This window comes from Mirounga angustirostris, unplaced genomic scaffold (genome assembly GCF_029215605.1).
Source record: "Mirounga angustirostris isolate CCGP_5_RB_7025 unplaced genomic scaffold, mMirAng1.0.hap1 SCAF_1, whole genome shotgun sequence".
In the NCBI taxonomy this organism is placed as follows: domain Eukaryota; kingdom Metazoa; phylum Chordata; class Mammalia; order Carnivora; family Phocidae; genus Mirounga; species Mirounga angustirostris.
The window spans coordinates 114649274-114672773 of record NW_026991709.1 but is presented as its reverse complement, the minus strand read 5'-3'; the positions used below and the strand labels follow the sequence as shown (position 1 = coordinate 114672773).

At 38.0% G+C, this 23500-nt stretch overlaps 1 protein-coding gene across 1 annotated transcript in view; it reads right to left on the bottom strand.

Annotated features, from left to right (window-relative positions):
- The window catches only part of PLSCR4 (phospholipid scramblase 4), a 128456-nt gene that overhangs the window by 83057 nt on the left and 21899 nt on the right, over positions 1-23500 (bottom strand). The window contains exon 2 of the mRNA XM_064586692.1: positions 1863-1946. The gene's annotated coding sequence lies outside the window, so the exon portion shown is untranslated. The remainder of the gene's footprint in view (positions 1-1862; positions 1947-23500) is intronic.

Sequence of the window (23500 nt, the reverse complement as noted above, 5' to 3'; positions counted from 1 at the left end):
ATGTTGGGAAGCAAAACTGGAGAATACGTGGCTTGTTTACATAAGTGCACACATAAAGAATTATAGTTATTATTTGAATCAAATATCAACAACTAGAAATATGTCACATATATACACCAGTAGTATAGGAGAGCATGTATTTGCTCAGTGTGGAAAATGCTAGATTAGATATATCTAATACCCAGAAGTAATAAAACTTTACTTTCTCATTATTTTTCTAAGACATTTATTTCCCACTTAGAGCAGTTATGCATCATCTGAAAGCTATAAACAATGTTTATAGTGTAGTGTCATCTATCTAAGTAGAGTTGAGAACAGGGATGCATTAATAATATAAATAACAACAATAATAGTGAAACATACTTCTTTAATCATAACAAAACCCTAAAGAGAGAGGGGTAGTGATTCCTTTACAATTCCCTTACAATTACTTACCAGTGCTTAAGGAGGTTTCATTAAGGTTTTGTATGAGAAGGACAGAGCCAGGCCATCAAACCCAGGTCATATTTGGGTTTCTGAAGCAAAAATGGTATCATTTTACACATTTCTTACATCTAATAATATGATTGAATTTAATTATTTACACTTATTCCTAACTCTCAAAGAATAGATTAAATCAAACCACTACTAGAAGAGAGGTTTTGCTAATAATTCTCGAAACACTGACTCCCATAAAGCTCAGGGGCATGAACGTAAACTTGGCACTTATTGAAACAGCTACGTAAGTTCCACACTGCGCGTGTGGCAGTTTGTGAGCTGTACGTAAGACGGCACTAGAAACCAAGACAGAAACAAAAATGGAGCCACCCTTTAGATAAATTGGTTTCACAGATATATGTTCCTTTAAGCCGAAGACCCTGTGGTCTCACATGGTATCAACAGTTTGGTGTCCCCCGACCCGGAACACTATATCTACCTCATCACTGGGCAGAATTCTAGAAGATTTTTTTCCACAATTTGACAAAACGAGAAGCTCGGGGACACTATATACTCAGACTTTTTCTACCTTTTGCTCTACTGTTCATAGTTTTCATTCCCCAAATCAGCTTATATCCCAGGAGAGGTGCTCCCTTTACATTCTATCCACTTGGAATGAGGAGAGATTAAGGAGAGGCAAATAGTGCATACCACTTATCTTTTAAGTAGTTCCTGCAATTCACTTCTAATAGGTCAGACTGCTACATGACCACACCTAGCTGCATAGGAGGGTAGGAAATATTCTCTTTATTCCAGGTTTCATGTGCAATCAATGAAAACACAGGTTATAATATTATGGAAGAAGAGGAGGAGAGACTTAAGGGACTAGCTCACTTCTACCACAATTCCTTTCCACTCCTGAAACGTCAAGGTAGGGACATTGGCTTTAGAAAACACACTTGACCTTTTTCTGTCCCCTTATTTGCTTGCCTCAGACAGCAGGGATGAATTACTGGCCTGGTGAGTTTGAAAGAAGAAACTGTCTGAGTAGTTCAGCCCTCTTTATCTTTGACTCTATTCAGAGAGGCAGCCTCTCTGCAGAGAGCACACATTCCTAGCCCCTCCACAGAATAGTTTGCAGTGTCAGGCCTCCACAAGAAAGGACTAGGGTTGTTTGCCTCTGCCGGAGATAGGGAAAGTAACTCTCAATCGGTACCTTTTTTGCAAAGCTATGGTTGCCAGAGAGTGTAGCCATGTCCTCTAAATAGCTCTGTCAGTACAAAAATGATGTGTTTCTCACTCCTGTATCTATCTCTCAAGTGATTTCATTCACCGCCGAAGAACAGCAATATTATAAAGTGTCTCTCAAAATGCCAAAAATATGAGCACATTTTTTTTCTTAGAAAGTTATAAAGCTATCAGTGAAGAAAACAGCACAGTCTCACCTTGATTTCCCTGTCCAGGCAGGACCCACGGCCGTATCTCACACAAGTAGCACAAATTACATGTAGATAGAAATATATGACCACCTACAGAACAGAAAGAAATATACAGAAAAAGGAGAGAAAAGTGAAAATGTTATAATTGGTGGAAAAAAAAAAAAAACTCAAGGAAAGAGGAAATTAAGGAGCAGTACCCGGAAGAATTGTCATAGTTGTCTGTGAATCTGCCAGACCCCTGAATAAAATATTCCATCTTTAGGCATGTCTTCCGCCAGGACAATAGTCAGGCCGGACTGCATCTGGGAAGAACTGTATCCAACTGCCCATTGGACATATTGCCTTTCCCTAAATCAAGGTAATGATTGGGTTCTGTCTCCGCTCATTTGACATTCCTTGTGCTATCAGCAATTAAATTTCCTCAAGGCAAGTGAATCTATCAAACGCTGAATACATTTTACAAAAAAAAGAAATCTAAAAACAGATACAATAAGAGAACTTAAACTTAGATGTGAATGACAGCTATGAAAAGAACACTCTAAGTGTATCGATGTTTGAAATAAATTAACCTCAGTGTCATCCCCGATTTTGACATTTTCATTGTTTTTGTAACACGATAATTTAGTTCTTCCTTTATGGTTAGAAGATTGCGGTAATATCAGTCTGGATTGTTGAGATGAACTCTGTTAGCACATGCCTAAAAATAATTTAGAATATTAGCAAAATTTGAAACAGGGTTTACAATTTTTTTCCATTCAAATGTCATTGTTAGGAAAGATAGTACATTGAATGTTTTAAATCTCTTAAATTTGAGGTGTGGTTGCAAGAATATCGGACAAAAAAGGGGGGGTTGTAATTATAGTTCTGGATTTCTAGTATAACTTAGAATACATGAATTAGGGCTTTACAGTTTTCTCATCTTACATTAGAATATAGAGCAGTGAATCCTTCGTGTTCCTTCTAACTCTAAAATCCTTTGGTTCTATTCATTAAAATGTGTTGATTAGTGATGACATAAATCTGGCTACGAAATAAGTATATTTTAATAAAGAAAGCTATAAGCTAGTACTGCCCCCCCCTTTTAAGGCTTGTTTTACTCAGTTTTATGGTGAGGAGGGCAAAAGGCAGCTAGCAGCAATAAATTTACAAAACCAGATAAGTATTTTGTCATTTTAATTAATCTTGACAGCATCCCTCATATCTCCCTATCCTTGCATAAACAAGAGTTTCTAAAATTGTTTATCTTCTAAATTTGTTTTATTTTTAACAAAAGAGAACAAATAGCATTCAAATACTCTTACCTAGGACAACTGACCAAACATGCTCTTGAAACTTTCATGAAAAACATAGTTTCAGCATTTTTCACAAGATAAATTTTCCTGTCCCTTGGATTGTAAAACAGTTGCTATAATATTAATTGAATGATGTTTTACCTAATAAAACAAACATTTTCAGAGGATCTGGAATTCCATATAAGTTTTGTATGGCAAAAACATCATATATGTCATCTTAAATAGAAAACAAAGGAGTATCTTTTTAGTTATTGCCAACCACTAATAAATCAAATAAGATTATTTTGTTATATTGATGTTTGAACATTCTCTCTTATGTTCTTGACCCTAAAATCTGTGCACCATTCTAAGAATTTTGTCACTTCCATTTTTGGCAATGTTGCAAAGTAGATAATGTGAAAACCTAAAAGTGCTGACTAAAGTAGAAAGTAAAACCTATTTGCATGCAAAGCCAAGCTCTTAAGAAAGAGAAATCTGTGGGGCAAAAGGGAAAAATCTGAAAATCCTGAGTGTTACACAGCGGCTGACACTTTCTTTGGCTTATGAGGGGTGCCAATCTTCCTTAGCAAGAGGATTTGATTTCCCCAGTAACGGCAAGGCAGTGGTGGGGCCTTGGGCCTGAGCAATGAGTGTACTATGTTATAGATCCCCAATAAGGTGGGAACTCTCAAAGGGAGTCAACCCAGTATGAGGGTAGACTAGACAACAAGGACTAAAAGAAAGCTTGAACACTGGGCGTTACACACAACTAATGAATCGTTGAACCCTACATCAAAAACTAATGGTGTACTATATGTTGGCTAACTGAACATAATAATAAAAAAATAAATAAAATAAAATCATATAGACTCAAAAAAATAAATAAATAAAAGAAAGCTTGACTGTTTTAGCCTATAGTAGAGGTAGGGAAAATCTTGTCCACTGAGAATTCATAGTCAAGATTGGTACTCAATATTTAAAATATACACATGACTTGGGAAACACCAAACTGACAGAATAACATAAAAAATGGTCTTCTGTATGTTATGTCACTGGGACACCAGCAGAAGCAAAAGCAAGCCTCTCAGGAGAGCACACCCGCAGACAAGATGTCCTCAGAGCCTCGTGGGCTTCTCAGCGATGATCCTAAACTTGAGAGCACATGAAGTAACCCGCCAACATTTTACTCTATTTCTGTTCTCCTGTGTTCACACATAAAGAAACGAAATATCACACAGATGAAAGAGGGACAGGGCATAGTGGTTTAGGGCATAGCCTCTGGAGCTACTTTCAAGTAATGGCTTTGTGAGTAACTGCACAAGATCTCTAACCTCAATTTTCTCATCTCTGAAAGGGGAATTATCATCGCATCTATCTTACAGGTTGTTTATAAGAATTAAATAGGTTAATATGTGGAAAGTAGGACCAGAACCATGCCTAGAAAATAGGGAGCACTGAAAAGGACAGCTGCTCTTATCATCAACAGTGTCACTGCAGTTGTGGGTCACTGATTACATTATCCCAGCTAGTCCATGGTTAGGCTGATTCTTCTCCAAATGTACCCAGATGCCTATCCTTCTGGCCTAGAATTAAATCTTGAGGTAAACCTAGCAACTATACATAACAAAATTATGATTTCACATGACTAGCTTCTTGGTTGAGAAGCAAAAGAACTAAGAACTGCAAGAAAATTAACTGGGGCAACCATTATGCTACCTAATTACAGAACTAACTAAACAAGACCTTGCTATTTATTTTTGGTTTCTGTTTAAAGCTATACTTCTATGTAGATTTCTGGTGTAAATCATTTGCCTTATAAATGTTATGGTAATGTACACATATTTTATTATGTTATGTTATGTTATGTTATGTTATGTTATGTTATGTTAATGTACACATATTTTGGTTCCTCAGAATCCAGAAAATTTTACATGGAAAACTCTAAGACACACACATGATTGAGCAAATTGAAGACAGCTTTTACATCAAGAGTAGATGTACCAGGGGTGCCTGGGTGGCTCAGTCAGTTAAGCATCTGCTTTTGGCTCAGGTCAGGGTGCGGGGGTCCTGGGATCAAGCCCTGCATCGGGCTCCCTGCTGAGCAGGGAGTCTACTTCTCCCTCTCCCTCTGCAGCTCCCCTTGCTCATGCTCTCTCTCTCAAATAAATAAATAAAATCTTAAAAAAAAAAAAAAGAATGGATGCATCGTGGTCATCCTAGCCCCAGCACCTTCCCCTACCACGGCCACACACACAAGTGGACACTGACCACCCCCCTCCTTTGGAACCTGGGAGAACAGGGTCAGGACACCAGGCTTCTGCTGGGCCTTTGAGACTCATCAGCTCTACAAGCGTTTGTGTGGCTAATTCCACCTGTTCTGCTTCCCGTCTTCCAGGAGCTCTCATGTCTCTCCCTCTCTTTCCAACTTCCTTCATTATAATTACATCAGAGGGAAGAAGTTCCTCAACACCCTGTCTCCTTACTGTTAACTCCTGATGAATTTCAGATTTGTCTCTGAAAAATAAGATTAATTAACACCTCACTCATGATGAGGTAGTGAGAACCATGTGATACATATGTGCAAACTGATGAACTGCATTTATTTTATATCAATAATTGTTGTTGAGCTTCATACATATATAATTATATATTGACTTGTTTTACACTTGCTGAGGGATAGAGTACTATTCTGTACCTCTTTGAGTTTCCTTAAATACCTAGCTCAGTATCTTACAAATATTTCATCATACTGCTCTATTTATTTTATAAGTCATATTGTAAACTTCATTTCACTTACGTGGAAAAGTGCACTGAAACAGTCAGTCCATGTAGAAAAAACTCTTAGGAACATTATTTTACCATCAGGTTACCTCAGAAACAGAATCTGAACCACAGCCATAGGTTGAACACGGCCCAGGAACTCCTATCACATTTTCTTTCTTCTCATGCTGGATGCTATTAACGGCCCTGAGCAGGTTCCAGTGTTCTGCAACAAAGCCAGTGCTGACACCAGGAGGATACTGCACCTCCAGCTGCAAATGAAGTGATCAAGGGGAGGAAGCTACGCATAGATGTATACCCGTACAGACTACCTAGATGTGCTCTGAAATCCTTTAGGGACTAAGGAAATTGTTGAGAGGGAGAGCCTCCACGGGCCTCTCACACTTCTAAACTACTCGCTGTGTGGGCCAAGAATGCAAGGCCCTGACTGCTCTTTCCCTTGGCCATTTCTCAGGGTTGTCATTGGAGGGAGCATCCTTGAGGGATGAAGTCATATTTTCCTTCAGGACACAGGGGAGGCTTGCTTGTCACTTGCTATGAAACAGCCAGTTCCTTCTCTAAGTCTATGGTGGGTGTGATTATAAAGGGGATTTTTGTGGTGATGGAATTGTCAGTTACCTGCATTGTGTGGTGGACACAGGAATCGACACAGGTGATCAAACCTCATGAAACTGAATACACACACACACAGGAATACAAGTAAAATTGGAGAAATGAGAAAAAATCTATCATGAGATAAATGTTCCATAAACTGAGTACATTTGTAATTTTGATTAGTTTTACTACATCATGGCTTACTTTAATCTTGGAAGGCTGTATTTATAGGATTTGAGAAGAAAACCCAACTCATGAATATGAATCCAAAAGGACTAAGGATTAAAGGTGAAGATTCATCTCAAATATCAGGCTATTATTACAAAAATAGTAATGAGAGAGGCGTAAGATACCTGAGAACAACATCCTCTGAGCACTGTACTATCTGTCCGGTACTGTAATGAACAGTTAGCATTTATTTACTATTTAATCCTCAAAGCAATCCTGTGTGATAGGTGCTATTATTACTTCCATCTTACAGGAAATCAAAACACAGAGAAGGTTGTAAATAAATTAACATTTAGTAAGTGCTGGCACTTACCATGTCTTTTAAATATCCCAGGAATCCCATGGGGTATTGTTGTGCATATTTTATGTACAAGAGCACTGAGCTCCAAAGAAGTTAGGTAAATTGCACAGTTTAAGTAGGTGACATATCTGGAATTCAAAATTCTGGTGGACCTCTCGCTAAAGCTGCTTCTTTTCCCTGCAGCAAACAACCTTCCTAGAGCTGCACGGGTTGTAGAAGAGGAAGCCAACTGTAACTCAGAACACCTGCTCTCTAGGTCTGGCACTCGGGGGACTGTAACACCCTCATCAGGCACTTCATCTTTCTGAGCCACCCCTTCTTTATCTGTGGCCAGGTGTGGACTGCGATGGGGAGTGCAAAGTCATCCAAGGTCTCTTCCAATTCTAAAAGCATTCGATGATGTCTAGCGACATCTTATCTGCGGATACGTAGGTACATTTAGACAAATGTGTGTGACTTCTGTTCTAGGTCACAGATACATTTCCAACTCAGTAGACACAACTGATAGAATTGTGGTCACCGAATAAATAACCCTAATTTGTGCCTGACCCCCCAACTAGCACCAGAAGACAAGAAAGAACCCACAAGGAAAAGCCCTCTGTGATTTTCCTTGGGTGAGATGATGTGGCCTCCTTCCTCCCCACTCTCTGAAAACCCCTCCTGTATCATTCTGGAAGGAGCACAACTGTGCTGTGAAGACTTAGATCAGGAAGAAACCAGGGATAAGACCTGCATTCTCTGACCTCTTGCCTGGTGGAGGGACAACAGAGGCAACAGCAGGTGCATCTGAAAGGTCTCTGCATTGTCATGATTTCTCGGCCCATACAGTCGGTGACCCGGAGGACGAAGGGCCTTAGTGTCCAATAAGCATTTCTGGTAAAGTCATCTGTGTCTTCAGTTACGATGTAAACCATTTGGTCCAGGTTGTTTTTAATATCATATCTATTATTAGTTTCAAAAGATGTCCTCACTATAAAATAAAATGAGAAAGACACTTTATTTTTTTAATTTTATTTTATTATGTTATGTTAGTCCCCATACATCATTAGTTTTTGATGTAGTGATCCATGATTCATTGTTTTCGTATAACATTCAGTGCTCCACGCAGTATGTGCCCTCCTTAATACCCATCACCAGGCTAACCCATCCCCCCACCTCCCTCCCCTCTAAAACCCTCAGTTTGTTTCTCAGAGTCCATAGTCTCTCATGGCTCATCTGTCCCTCCGATTTCCCCCCATTCATTTTTCCCTTCCTTCTCCTAATGTTCTCCACACTATTCCTTATGTTCCACAAATAAGTGAAACCATATGATAATTGACTTTCTCTGCTTGACTTATTTCTCTTAGCATAATCTCCTCCATTCCCATCCATGTTGATGTAAAAGTTGGGTATTCATCCTTTCTGATGGCTGAGTAATATTCCATTGTATATATGGACCACATCTTCTTTATCCATTCATCTGTTGAAGGGCATCTTGGCTCTTTCCACAGTTTGGCTATTATGGACATTGCTGCTATGAACACTGGGGTGCATATGGCCCTTTTTTCACTACATCTATGTCTTTGGGGTAAATACCCAGTAGTGCAATTGCTGGGTCATAGGGTAGCTCTATTTTTAATTTTTTGAGGCACCTCCACACTGTTTTCCAAAGTGGCTGTACCCACTTGCATTCCCACCAACAGTGTAAGAGGGTTCCCCTTTCTCCACAACCTCTCCAACATTTGTTGTTTGTTGCCTTGTCAATTTTTGCCATTCTAACTGGTGTAAGGTCATATCTCAATGTGGCTTTGATTTGAATTTCCCTGATGGCTAATGATGATGAACATTTTTTCATGTGTCTGTTAGCCATTTGTATGTCTTCTTTGGAGAAGTGTCTGTTCATGTCTTCTGCCCATTTTTTGACTTATTTGTTTTTTTGGGTGTTGAGTTTGAGAAGTTCTTTATAGATCTTGGATACCAGCCCTTTATCTGTAGTGTCAGTTGCAAATATCTTCTCCCATTCTGTGGGTTGCCTCTTTGTTTTGTCGACTGTTTCCTTTGCCGTGCAGAAGCTTTTTATCTTGATGAAGTCCCAAAAGTTCATTTTTGCTTTTGTTTCACTAGCCTTTGGAGGTGAATCTTGAAAGAAGTTGCTGTGGCCAATGTCAAAGAGTTTACTGCCTATGTTCTCCTCTAGGATTTTGACGGATTCCTGTCTCACATTGAGGTCTTTCACCCAATTTGAATTTATCTTTGTGTATGGGGTTAGAGAATGGTCCAGTTTCATTCTTCTGTATATAGCTGTCCAATTTTCCCAGCACCATTTACTGAAGAGACTTTTTTCCATTACATATTTTTTCCTGCTTTGTCAAAGATTATTTGACCACAGAGTTGAGGGTCAATATCTGGGCTCTCTATTCTGTTCCATTGGTCTATATGTCTGTTTTTGTGCCAGTACCATGCTGTCTTGGTGATCACTGCTTTGTAATATAGTTTGAAATCGGGCAACGTTGATGCCCCCAGCTTTGTTTTTCTTTTTCAACATCTCCTTGGCAATTCGGGGTCTTTTCTGATTCCATACAAATTTTAGGATTGTTTGTTCCAGCACTTTGAAAAATGTCATTGGAATTTTGATCGGGATGGCATTGAAGGTATAGATTGCTCTGGGCAGCATAGACATTTTAACAATGTTTATTCTTCTGATCCATGAGCATGGAATGTTTTTTCCATCTTTTTGTGTCTTCTTCAATTTGAGAAAGACTCTTTAAATTAGAAGCAGTTAAAATGGGCCTTGCGTATTTGTATAGCATTTCTTAGTGTGTAAAGAAAAACAGCTTTTTCAAAATTTCATTGACGCATGTGCAATTGCTTGGAACATCGAAATATTTTATAATCCTTGTAAGCATTTAAATTCTTTAGGATTTAAAACATTTATTTTAAGCTCAGAGCAAGATGACTTTAAAATGTTTAGTCACATAATAGGAAAGATTGAAAACATCTTTCATAAGATGATCATGTCTTATATAATACCTGTATTCAGAAAACTTTAGTTTTAAAAATATTTTAATGAAATTACACATTGCATCACAAATGAATCAACTCATGAAACATGGTAAGATGACCAAGGTCATTGCAAACTGCAAACAGAAAAAGGAACCAAGAAGAGCTGGAGGCCTTACATACAGCCAAAGGAATGTGTAAATTTGTTGCTTTAAGGGTCAGGAACAATTTCCTATGAACAGAGGACAAGCTTCATGTTTACTGTGCTCATTTCTTCCTGCTTCCCGCAAATCTAGATTCTGTTGGTCCCTCACTAATTCCTTTATTTTCCCTGCTCTTTTTTTACCCCTCATCTATAAAACGTGAATGATGGGGTGGAAAGAGGGAATAAGTGTAATGGGGTTGACCAGATAATATATAAGATCTTTTTCAGTCTAAGATCCAATATTATATGATTTAAGAATAAATAAATAAAATTATACAAAAAATTCCCTTTTTAAGTTTCTAGGACAGTCTTTTCTCTTTGAACCACTAAAAAATGATCAGTATGAATAAGGAACTGGATATTGAATAATGTTGTTTCAAATATTGCTGATCATCACTGAAGTACACATATTTTCCAGAGGTTCAAAATGCTGAAGAATGTGTATGTTGTCCAATTACTGGGATAGAAAGAAGTAATTAGGGAAGATAGAAATAACAGAATTAAAACAAGTTAACATTAGAAAAGAAATTGACAGAAATTATTACCATGTATCAACTGATTTTTAAATATCTTTAATGTGAATTAATTGATTACAAATATATTTTATCAAGTGAAATTAACCTATCTGCACCTGATCAGATATAAGGAGAACTGTCTAGGTAGGAAAAACACTTTCCTCCAGTTATACTGTAGAAGACTAAAAAATTTAATAATGTTTTTGATAAAATATCAGAAAATCATCTTCCTACTACAGTAACAGCATCTAGAAGAAGCTGTGTTGACATAGATTGTTTCTAACTCAGTCTCTACTCACTGATCTCATTGACCAAAACAGACTGGAGGTACTCAGAAAGTTCAGGATGGTTTAACATGGGCCAGCCACAGAGAAGGCAATCTTTTCAGTGGCTTAGGGAGAAGGAATCAGCCAGGGTGAACCTCACACAGAAGCATCCAATTTTATATTATTTCACAGGTACCTCTGACAGATTAACATACTGATTCCATTCACTCGGGTTATTAAACACCAAGCTCTTTCCTAGGTGTTCACTTTTAATAAGGGGAGGGTCCAAGAGGGCAGGAAGCTTACAAATAGGATTAGGGCAAAGGACAAGAAATATTCTGGGATATGATCCCTTGAAAAGGGAAATTGGGCATATCATTAGGTAGACTTTTTATCTTAGTTTTACTTTGGGATTATTCCCAAGATGCCTGAATCCTTCTAGTGGAAAAAAAAAAAAACCTCCTTCAGGACAGACTGATCCAATCTTACACAATTTTCTGTCATTCCTAAATTCTGAGCATGGAACATTGAAAAGTCACATTTCCTTAAATATTTGTTGAATAAGTTAATGAACAGATTTTGAAATGAATAAAACTGAAAGTGACTTAACTGGGCATGAGTGTTTAATCGTGTGCTTAATTTTAAGAGGGTGGAGAACACAGTCCATGCTTAATTCAAGATATTTTTTCTTGTATGAAAACACAGCCGGGTGAGGGGATCTATACATCTCTTACAATTTTTCAAAAGTGGCCACCAAAATGGTTTACAGTCCTATTTAAAAAATTCCAGGATTTTGGGGCGCCTGGGTGGCTCAGTTGGTTAGGCGACTGCCTTCGGCTCAGGTCATGATCCTGGAGTCCCTGGATCGAGTCCCGCATCAGGCTCCCTGCTCAGCAGGGAGTCTGCTTCTCCCTCTGAGCCTCCCCCCTCTCATGTGCTCTCTCTCTCTCATTCTCTCTCTCTCAAATAAATAAATAAAATCTTTAAAAAAAATTCCAGGATTTTATTTTTATTATTTATTTATTTATTTTATTTTTAAAGATTTTATTTATTTATTTGACAGAGAGATAGCGAGAGTAGGAACACAAGCAGGGGGAGTGGGAGAGGGAGAAGCAGACTCCCTGCCAAGCAGGGAGCCCGATGCGGGACTCGATCCCAGGACTCCGGGATCATGACCTGAGCTGAAGGCAGACGCTTAACGACTGAGCCACCCAGGCGCCCCAAAATTCCAGGATTTTAAACTCTAGGACTAAAAGATAAAGAATTCACTATTTCATAAGATGTCCACTGCTAGGCAAAATAGGCCCAAAGAAATGAAGCCCTTTAACATGGGAGTTTACCTAATAAGACACAGGGGCTATTATGGCGCAGTTTTTTGAGGAGCTGGGGGAGTTGCTGGCAAACTCAAAGAAACCATGTAATCCTGCTGTGTTGGACAGAAATTCCTCTGAGGGGTCCTCATACCCTTCACATGAGATCTCAAAAGTCTAGAGAAGATGGAGGAAAGTGACCGGGTATGTGCCTTCCACTCACACCCAAGCAGGCATCTCAACTAAACAGCATCATTACAGTATCTCATCCAGGCAGTGGTTCCTTCATGCCAGGAATTGTATCAGACATTGACGATTCTCAGAACTGTCCAGTAGCGTAGGGATAGTTAGTACTATTTTGTGAAGAAACTGAAACATCGAAGAGTTAAGAAATGTGTTCAAGGTTATAGAACTAGTATGGAATAAAGACAGAATTAAAAACTATATTGTCTAACTCTAAACCCGGTTTTATTTTTTATTTGTTTCTGGTTTTGTTTCTTAATTCATCCATTTTGGAAAGGGAAAAGTGAATCCATCATATTTATCATTTAACTTCTGTCAGGATAATGGAAGAAGTAGAGCAATTTTTTTTAACTTTAATAAACAATTTTAAAGCTGTATAATTTTTAAAAGATGGGGAAATGGTCTAGGAGACCCCAGCCTTGCAAGGACAAATTATTTTTATTGTGCAAGTATAAAAAAGATTTCCTAAAATTTATTTACTATAAGCATTCTATAAACTTCTAAAATAATGAAGGGGTTTACTCTAGCACTTTAATGACTTCATTTGTATTTTATAGTTACTTTACAAAGGGACAGTTTAGTAAAATTTTTGGCTCCTACAAATTCTAATTTCTTCATCCAATTGTACTGCATTTCGCATATCATTTCCACAGCAGTGTATCAATAGTTTTCAATGCACAAGATTAATAATATATTGAAATGCAAAGAGGAACTTGTCAACTTCAAGGAATACTTTATTGATTATGTGGGGAGTGAAGTATTGAATTAGAGTCCCTTGCTTATAATGAACTTAAATACCTCCTGTTTCCAAGACAAAAGGGGCCAGGATTACAGAAGAATTTCTAATACTAGCTATATCTCAGTTTCACTAGATAAATTTTTTGAGTTTACACCATTTGAGTTTACAACCAAATCTGCTTATCCCTCAATTTTATAACCTGGGTTTCAGAGTAGCTTCATAATTTTTATACAGAAGGGATTTAGGGGACCACCACTTTGTGGGAGGTGGCCTCATGGACTTGGCTTGAAGCTATGTGTGCTTGGTAGGCACTTTATGTTTACTTGGTAATAGGTTTGTTTTTTTTTTTTTTTCATTTTATTCCATAGGTTTATTTAATGTTAGATTTGGGTATAACACTTGTCAAGTTGAAGAAGGTCTCTTCCATTTTTTTCTTTGCTAAATTTTTAAAAAATTATGAATTTGTTTGAAATTATATATCAGAACTATGATGTATCTTCTAACATGATTGTAAGATTTCCTCCTTTTATCTATTAATAAGATGAATCACATTAATAGAATTTAAGTTAACTTTCTTGAGAATAAACCCAACTTGGTCAATTACAAACTAACCTAAATAAACTTGGCCCTGCATAACTGTTATTGTTTGGTAGACAGCAGTAATCTCTGAAAAGTTTGAGGTGGGAGAAGGTTAGCTACTGCCTCACAATCTCCCTACTGGGTATAATGAAAGCATCTCTTGGACAAAATTCTGTATACATACTAACATTTACTAAACCAATATTGGTTAGAAAGTGGATATAAAATTGTTTATACACGGACCTATACCTCTGAAACAAATAATACATTATATGTTAAAAAAAAAAGAAGAAGATAGCAAGAAGGTAATAGGTTTTTATAAGAGCTGGAGTAGCTGATGAAATTATGGGTGGTGAGGGAAAGCAAGGGGCCAAGGCACCTGATGAGTTTTTCACTAAGTGTTTTGTTCCTTCATGATGTCTTTTTTTTTTTTTTTTAACAATTTTATTTATTTATGAAGGAGTGAGAGAGCAGGGCGAGGAGCAGAAGAAGAGGGGCAAGCAGACTCCACACTGAGCACAGAGCCCCACGCAGGGCTTCATCTCATGACCCTGAGATCATGACCTGAACCTAACCGACTGAGCCACCTACGCACCCCATGTTGTCTTTCTTGATGTTTACTCTTACTTCCAAGTAAATGACACCCCAATTGGCATCTATGATAGATTTTATCTATAAAAAAATAAATCCCTATAAAATAGGGATACTATTTTTCTAATTTCCTTCAAGAGGACATCTTGAATATCTTACAACTCAGTCTGAATCCTTTATGAAAGCCATACTCTTCCTACTGAAAATATTGTTATACTTTTGCTCCCCCCTCACATATCTGACATCAGTTTCACTGCTCCTATAGTCTCACAAACTGGACCTCTGTCATCACTGACCCACCATCTTTATCCACTGTATCCAGCCTGTGTCTCTTTTTGTTGGGTTCCCAAGGTTATATTTCCTAAGAAAATATTTTGGATTTGTGTGGAATACCTGAGCTAATAGGTATTCCAGACCAGAAGGGCAGTTTGGCACAGGAATTGGCTCTGGCACCCATGCTGTTGGAGCAGACTGATTTAACACTGGACATCTGCCAGGCAAGTACTGTATAGGATGAGTGCCACCAGTTGGCTGGTACGAGGGGAAGGTACTAAGCTGACGTAGACTGTAGTATCCTGTAAGCAAGCTTCCTGGGTGGTATGCAAGTGGAGGGACAGTAGGTCCTGGGGACTCTTGTGTTCATAATCAAATGAAAAAATTACACATGACTGAAGCTACAATATATTGAAACTTAGCATGATTTTTTACATGGAAATTACATGGGCCACATGACAGCTTCTTGAAAATAGTAAGAGGTTTCATTTTCTGAGGGAAGGGCATACCATGTACCAAAAGTGTAGTTAGAGGGTCTTCCAGATTAACTCATTTAATCCTCTTAAACTTTCTGAAATAGTTATGCTCACTTCACAAGTGCAAAAACTAAGGTTGAAGAGATGAAGTAATTTGATAGCCTCTCTATGCCCACCTCATATGTCCACCTGCTGCAGGGCTAGCACAGGGCCTACAATAAATTTAGCACTATGCAAATTTCTATTTTTATATTCTTTATGCTATTGTTAAGTTTACATAAATAGCAACTGGTAACACTGGGATTTGAAATCACATTTTACCTTCAAAATGATGACTTGAAGACTGCTATATTGTTGCTAGTCCAATCACTTCTTCATATCCTCATCATCTGGTTCTCACACTGCTCTCCTCCAACCACGGGTCAGTTTAATTTCAAGTTGGTCAATGTAAGTAAGATCACAGTCAAGGAAACCAGATTTCTTTAAAGAATCACAATATTTAAGAAAAGAAGCTCTAAAAACCATGAATTAGTATGAGGGTACCACTAATGTATGACTTTAGATTTTGCTTCTTTTATCAAATGTCTCTCAAAAGAAGCACCCTCAGCATCAGCCAGGATGGATCAGTGCAGTCCTGGGAAGGAGCCTAAACTCCTGCCCAGCAGTAACAAGGGGCACTTCACCCTCTTTGCTGTGCAAGGAAGACTGGTCCTTGCCATCTACTGGAGAAGCAGGGATCTCACAAGCGTTTCACATGGATTGCTAAAAATGTGGAGAATTAACAGCATTTAGATATGAGACTGTCCATACGGCTGAGATGTAGCTATAGTGTTAAAAAAGTAAAATCTGAACACTTTTATCCCAAATTTGGTGTGTTTTGTTTTACTTTCTTGGATTTAAAATGATTGTTTTATTTACATAAGTAACAGCACTCTGGTTGACTACAAGGGGGTACCTGATAAACTCTTAAGTTATTCCTAGCATTGGAAAGCCTTAACTGAAATCATGTGAGAGGGAGAACCCCAGTTGCCTTTCTCTGAACTTCTAGGAAAGGCCAGAACCAAATGTAAAGAAAAGCTAAGCCTAGAGCAAAAAAGATCCTCTCCTCCTGATCCCAGGAAAAAGAGATGTTTTTAAAAATGTACTGCAGTTGAAAACTAAATAAATAAGGCCAATAATTTATTTTTCAGATTTCATTACGGATCTATTTTAGCTAAAATTAAATAAAACCAACTCTAAGTTAGCAGAAGAGTCCAACTGAGACCTGACCTGTAAAACTGGCTGAAGCTTTGATCATATTTGTGTTTTCTTATTTTGAATATTCTTATCATTTTTTGCTCCAAGAACTTATTGACTGTGAATTACTGAATTAATTTCAGCACCTACTGATGGATCTGCAGTTTGGAAAATACAGTATTAAAAGTGTTTCTCAAACTTAGCTGTTGATAAGAACAACAAGATAGGATGTTTTTCTTTTTTAAGATCCATCTTGGAGATTCTGATTCAATAGGTGGCCAGGATCTGCATTTTTATACTAGCAAAAGAAATCCACATTATTTTGACAGACCTAGTATATTAAGCTACACTCGAAGAAACAATATGTTAGAATTTTTTCTGAAACTTAAAATATAATCTGCCATCAAAAGTCAATTTATGTAGCAGCATTGTTCATAATGGTCAAAAAGTGGAAAGAATTCAAATGTCCATGAAGTGAAAAATGCATAAACAAGGTGTTTATACAATAAAATATGATTCACCCATAAAAAGGAATAATTATAAACACAATGTACAACATAGATAAACCTTGACAATATGCTGAGTGAAAAAAGCCAGACCCCAAAGGTTATATGTGTTATGATTCCACTTATATGAAATATCCAGAATAGGCAAAACTATACAGATATAAATAGATTAGTGGTTGCCAGGGGCTAGAGGAAGAACATGTGGAGTGATTGCTAATGGATATGGATCTGGGAGGTGGTAAAAATGGTCTGGATTAAATAGTAGTGAGGGCATGGGTTTGCAGCCAAACTTTAAATTAGGATTTTCTGAAGAATCTCAGATCAGGAATTAAGTTTAAAGTGGCCCCAAAGGATACGCAAGATTATGATCTAGTAACATTGCTCACAAGGACTGGAGAATTTCCAAGGTCCTTTTGTACCATTTGAATTTTGAAATATCTGCATTATAATTTTTTTAATTGAAAAAATAAAGTGGTCCTAGGGGAAAAAAAATAGTAGTGATGGCTATACAACCCTGTGGATATACTAAAAACCACTGAATTATACACTTTCAAATGGTCAATTTTATGTATGTGAGTTATACTTCCATTAAAAAAAAAGAAAGATAAATCACCTGAAAGACACAGAAATAAGACACTGAATGAAATAAAATACTGAGAAATGGCCAGATAGAACTTGACCATAATACAGGAGTGTCAAGAGCCTGTACTGAGAGGTTATCCTGGATCATATCCACACAACATATACATAGAGGAAAAAGGAAAAGGAAGCTCTGCTGTTTTCAGAAAACACTGCAGGGGCAGAGGATACCTGAGCTCCATGGGTCTTATTTCTAGAATGAAATAACATCTCTGGAATCACCTCATAGATGATGTTTTCCAAACTGTGAGCTTTTGCCTCTTCTTTATTTATACTCATTGTTACTAAGCATCATCCAGATGGGACTACTGCAGTAACTTCTTAACTAGCTTTCCCTCTGTTCCAGTGATTCTTTCACACTGGCCCCAAAAGCTATCTTTTTTTTTTTTTAAGATTTTATTTATTTATTTGAGAGAGAGGGAGAGCATGAGCAGGGGGAGGGCCAGAGGGAGAGGGAGAAGCAGGCTCCCCACTGAGCACAGAGCCTGACATGGGGCTGGATCCCAGGACGCTGAGATCACCACCTGAGCAGAAGGCAGATGCTTAACTGACTCAGCCACCCGGGTGCCACCCCTTCTCCCACCAAGAGCTATCTTATTAGACATCCAATCAGTTACTCACTGTACATTTACTGAGCACCTTTTTTTGTACCAGACCCTGTGCCAGAAGCTGGGAAGAAAGTGATGAAAGACAAACTCAAGTATCTGCTTTGAAGTGTTGATGTCCTGTCAAAAAGCATCTGTAGGCTCGCACAGGCTCCAGGATAAGATGCAAACTCCTTCATCAGCACAAGACCCGTTGTTATCTCCATTGCTGTGCACTTCTGCCTTTTGACCCAAGCAGGCCTTCATCAAGGCCCAATCAGACCACCAGATCTTCATCACCTCCTGTTTTTTGACATGTTTTCTTTCTCCCAGACATTCTCCCTTCCCCACCCATTTTTTGATTGAGAAACTCCTTATCGTGCCAATAAAACTTGAATCCCTCAGTTAGACCCTCCCTTTAATCCCACAGTCAGTTACTTCGCCTTCTGTGTCCCTACAACGTTCTTTTCATATTTCCATATAACTTCCTACTCCAGGAAACTGTAAATTCTTTGAGGGCAGGAATGTTCTACTTTGACATCCAGTAAACTACCTGGCATCCAGTAGGTGCTCAATATTTATTTATTGAAATAATAAAGTCATTAGTTAGTTAAACAAGCAACTTAACTCTTAGTGTCATTTTCTGCAGGGGTGGAAAGATTCTTTCTGAAGATTTAACTTATCAGGTATAAAATGGGAATTATACTCTGGAGGGTCATCAGGTTTTGGACTGGTGCACTTAAATGGCAGTGCAGTCAGGAGGAGCATCAGGTATTGGATCCAAGGACTTTGTTTTATTTTCAATTTCATCCATAGGTTGATCAGCATTTCTGGGGATGAGCCTTGGAGGAAATGGAGGTGCACAATTGAGAAATGGAATGATTTATTACTGAAGATATTAATTTTTTCCTTATTAGATTGCTGCAATATCAGTGTATGTAATCATTGTGAAATACACTGCTGTATTTCTTATAACACACATAATACATGCATATGATATGTTAGGCATTAATTCATGCATATGATAAATTGTTAGGCTGAACATAGAGTAAAAAACTAAACTGAGTAATTATACTGTGCCTGTGACTAAAGCAATGAGCTCTCAGGCTGGTGGTTCAGCCGACCTGGTACTATTATTTACATAGATAAATTCCTCACAAGATAGCAGAAATTCTTTGTCCCATGATGTAATATGGAGAAACTGGCATATGTGGAGTGAATCTGATTTTTTTCCCCCACACACTTTTTGAAAAGTGGCTATGTCAAAGTAAATTCAAAACAAAAACAACATAAATACTTAATGGTTTAAAAAGCAGTGTGCCACACATAACTCACTTAGAGGTGATTTAGTACACTTACCCAGTGACTCCTATTTTGACCTATTCTTCCTAAAACAACTGAGGTCACTATAATTACCGAATGGAAGGTGTCGAAGTCATGTTTCAGGTTATACCCTGCCCTTTCACTGAGATTGGAGACATTTTTCCTGACCTCAGTATGAGGAACAGTTCAGTGTTCCTGAAAGAACTGGTTTACTTTTACCACATAGAAAACCCAAGTCCCATAAATGTGGTATTTCTCTCCTTGTATCAGTTGCTGGGAAACTCAGGGCCTGCTTTTCAGACCTCCTCTATCAAGGAAAGCTTTTCATTGCTATCACCTCTTTTGTTAGAGTTGTTTTCCTACCCTTACTTTTCTTTATTTTTCTCATGTATTTTAAGTATCTTTCTTTAGATGCAACCAATATATAAGTCTCCTTAGTCCTTTCTATGTCAAATACAGGAAAGTAGGAATGTTCATGTCTATAAATGAATAGATATATTTATATTATCCAAATGTTAAATAACAATAAAAACAATTTCCAAATGAAATAAACTATTATTAAGGAAAACAGTCATATAATGCGTTAAAATGAAGCATAATAAAATTCGTTCATAAAAGACCGCTGACATTTTTGAAGAATTCTAATGAATACTAAAATATAAAATGTTTTAATGCTCTAATATATTTATACATATTTATATGTTATATATATTATTAGTCATACATGTAACAGGTTTTATGATTTTTTTTGTCTCCAGTTACATTTTATTCATATTTTTATTAATTCGACAAATACTAAGCACTTATTATGTATCAAGCACTAACATAGATGTTGAAAATATAGTAACAAACCAGAAAAACAGGTGACCATCATGCTGGAGATTATATTTTAGTGGTGTAAGATTAAAAACACATTAACAAATATTTAAGATTAAATCTAGATAGTACACTTATAAAGAAAACAAAGGAAAAAGTTTAGGAAAAACATGGATGGGGTCCCAGGAGGTTCAGGGAAAGCCTCTCTCAGGGGGTAACCTTTGAGCTGTTTGAACCAGGAAAGGAGGCATGACACTACAAATGTAGGGAGTTCTAGGAAAACAGGCAATACGTGCAAAGGCCCTGAGATGGCACTGAGCTTGGAGTACTCAAGGGTGAGGAAGAGGTCAGGTGTTACTGGGACACAAGGACTGAAGAGAACAGAGTGAAGAGATGGAACCAAGTCTGATCATACCTGAAAAGCGAGGCAAAATGTTTAGGATTTGCTATAATTGCCGCTGGGCAGTCTTTGGAGGACTGTAATCAGTGGAGTGATGAGAGCTGATTTATACTTTCTCTTGAGGGGGCACGAGTGGAAGCAGTGAGGATGGGATGGCAGCCATAATCCGGGTGGGACCGATGCTGGCTTAGACTGGGGAGGTCACCCTGGAGAGGGTGACGTGTGGTCAGGAGCAGAACCTACAGGAGCTGCTGATGGACTAAGGAAGAGAGGAGTGAAGGATGAGCGTCAGTTTTCAGGCCAGGGTATCAGAGCTGATGACAGTGCCATTAACTGAACGGCAGAGGAAGCTGGTGGGGAAGTGGTGCAGACTGGGGAGGGTAGGAATCAAAAGCTCCAAATAGGCATGTTTTGTTTAAAGAAGAGACCAAAAGAAGATAAATAATTAAAAGAAAATGTATTGTTTGTGTGTCTATTTGTTTATTTTCTATTATGAACGATGTCTTTACATCTTAAAAAAAAATAAACTTTTCTGGCTGGGGAAAGACTACCCCTCTCAGGGCTAACCAACTCTTAGAAACAGCAAAGGGCAGGGCACCTGGGTGGCTCAGTTGGTTAAGCGACTGCCTTTGGCTCAGGTCATGATCCTGGAGTCCCGGGACGGGCTCCCTGCTCTGCAGGGGGTCTGCTTCTCCCTCTGACCCTCTTCCCTCTCGTGCTCTCTGTCTCTCATTCTCTCTCTCTCTCTCAAATAAATAAATAAAATCTTTAAAAAAAAAAAAAAAGAAATAGCAAAGGGCTCTGACAGGAGCATGCCTTTGATATGCAAACTAACTGCTCCAGAGCATCTACCTCTTCTTTTGTCTGGCCTATACACCCCAGGAGATAATATTCTTCCCAGGGCCAGGTACCAGGTAACTAGGAGCTATTCCTATGACTTAGAGCATGCCACAGTTACCCAAAGCAGCCAATCCTCAGTGGCTTGCCTGCTCTGCCTTGCCTTCACCCCTCCACCATGGCCCCCTTAAACCCAATAAAGGCCATGATCTAAGGGCTCTTCTAGCTTCTGCTTCTTCCTAATCAAGATGTGGTGTTTCTCCTGTGGCCCTGTGTTGTGTGCCATGCCTCTCATTTCTAGGGGAACTGTACCGTTGCTTTTCTTTCAAAGGCATAAACCTCTCTATGTTGTCAATCATCTTTATAAATTAAGACCAATATAAACTTTTTGCTGGTGGAGGGTCCCATCTTGCTGTTGATGGTTGCTGACTGATTAGGGTGGCCGTTGCTGAAGGCTGGGGTGGCTGTGGCAATTACTTAAGATAATGAAGTCTGACCCATCGATTGACTCTTCCTTTCATGAATGATTTCTCTATACCTATGCTGTTTGGTAGCCTTTTATCCACAGCAGAATTTCTTTCAAAATTAGAGTCAATCCTCTCAAATCCTGCCACTGCTTTACCAACTAAGTTATATTTTATTTTTTTTAAAGTTCATTTATTTTTTTTAGTAATCTCTACACCCAGTGTGGCACTCCAACTCATGCCCCCCGAGATCAAGAGTTGCATCTCTACTGACTGAGCCAGCCAGGTACCCCTATGTGATATTTGAAACCCTTTGTCATTTCAGCAGTTTTCACAGCATCTTTACCAGGAGTAGATTCCATCTTAAGGAACCACTTTCTTTGCTCATCCATAAGAAGCAACTCCTTATCTGTAAAATTTTATCATGAGATTGCAGCAATTCAAATAATAATAAAGTTTAAATATTATGTGAATTAACAAAATGTGGCACAGAGATATAAAGTGAGCAAATACTACTGGGAAAATGGCACAAATAGACTTGCTCAACACAGGGTTGCCACAAACCTTCAATTTGTTTAAAAAAAAAAAAGCAGTATCTGCAAAGCACAATAAAATGAAGTATGTCTATATATGATCCTGTTCTTCAAAAAAAAAAAAAAATTAAGACCAAAGCATGAAACATATTTATATGTGAACATTATAAGAATAACTCAGGGTAGGAAACGAGAAGTTGAGATGAAATTTTTAAGGAGGGGTATGATTTAATTTATACAATTAGGCAGAAAAAAATGAGGTTATCATAAAAAAAAAAGGAATTATAGTATTTCCAGATTTCTGAGGGTGATGACAAATAATAAGGAGAACAGTATCAACCATGACTATACTTTAGTGAATGCACATCAAGGGTCAGGTAAAGGGCAAGCAATTTGCATATTACTGTTAATTAAAATAGCATGTCTCTAAGATACAAACTATTATCCCAATTTTATAGATGAGAAAACAGGCTTTGAGAAATAAAGTAACTTAACTATATGCTTATGAAATGATCAAGCTCATGAAAGTCAATTACTTCTAAATCCAAAGCCCATGTTCTTTCCACTATGGCTTCCTGTTGATCAGAATCTAGAGTGAGGTCATTTGTATCATTCAAGTGCAGTGGAAAGTCACTCTTGTAGAGTTAGGTGAGGGAAGCATTAGAAGAGCATGTGAGTGATCATTATGAATACTGAGTTGACCCAAAAATGTTGTCATGAGATAAGCCAGTATACAGATTCCCAGCCCAAATGTTTGTCTACTAAGTATGAGGCAAAGAGACCAACTAGGCTTGGACCATCTCCACTCTGTCCTTTAAGCCTGAGTTACTAGTACAATGTTTCAAGAGGTATAAAATATTCTGAAGCCCACCAAAAAACTAGTATGTGCAATTGCTGGCCAGCCAAAGGAGTTCAGGAAATTGGTCCTACCCTCCAATGATAAGAATCCTTGGTA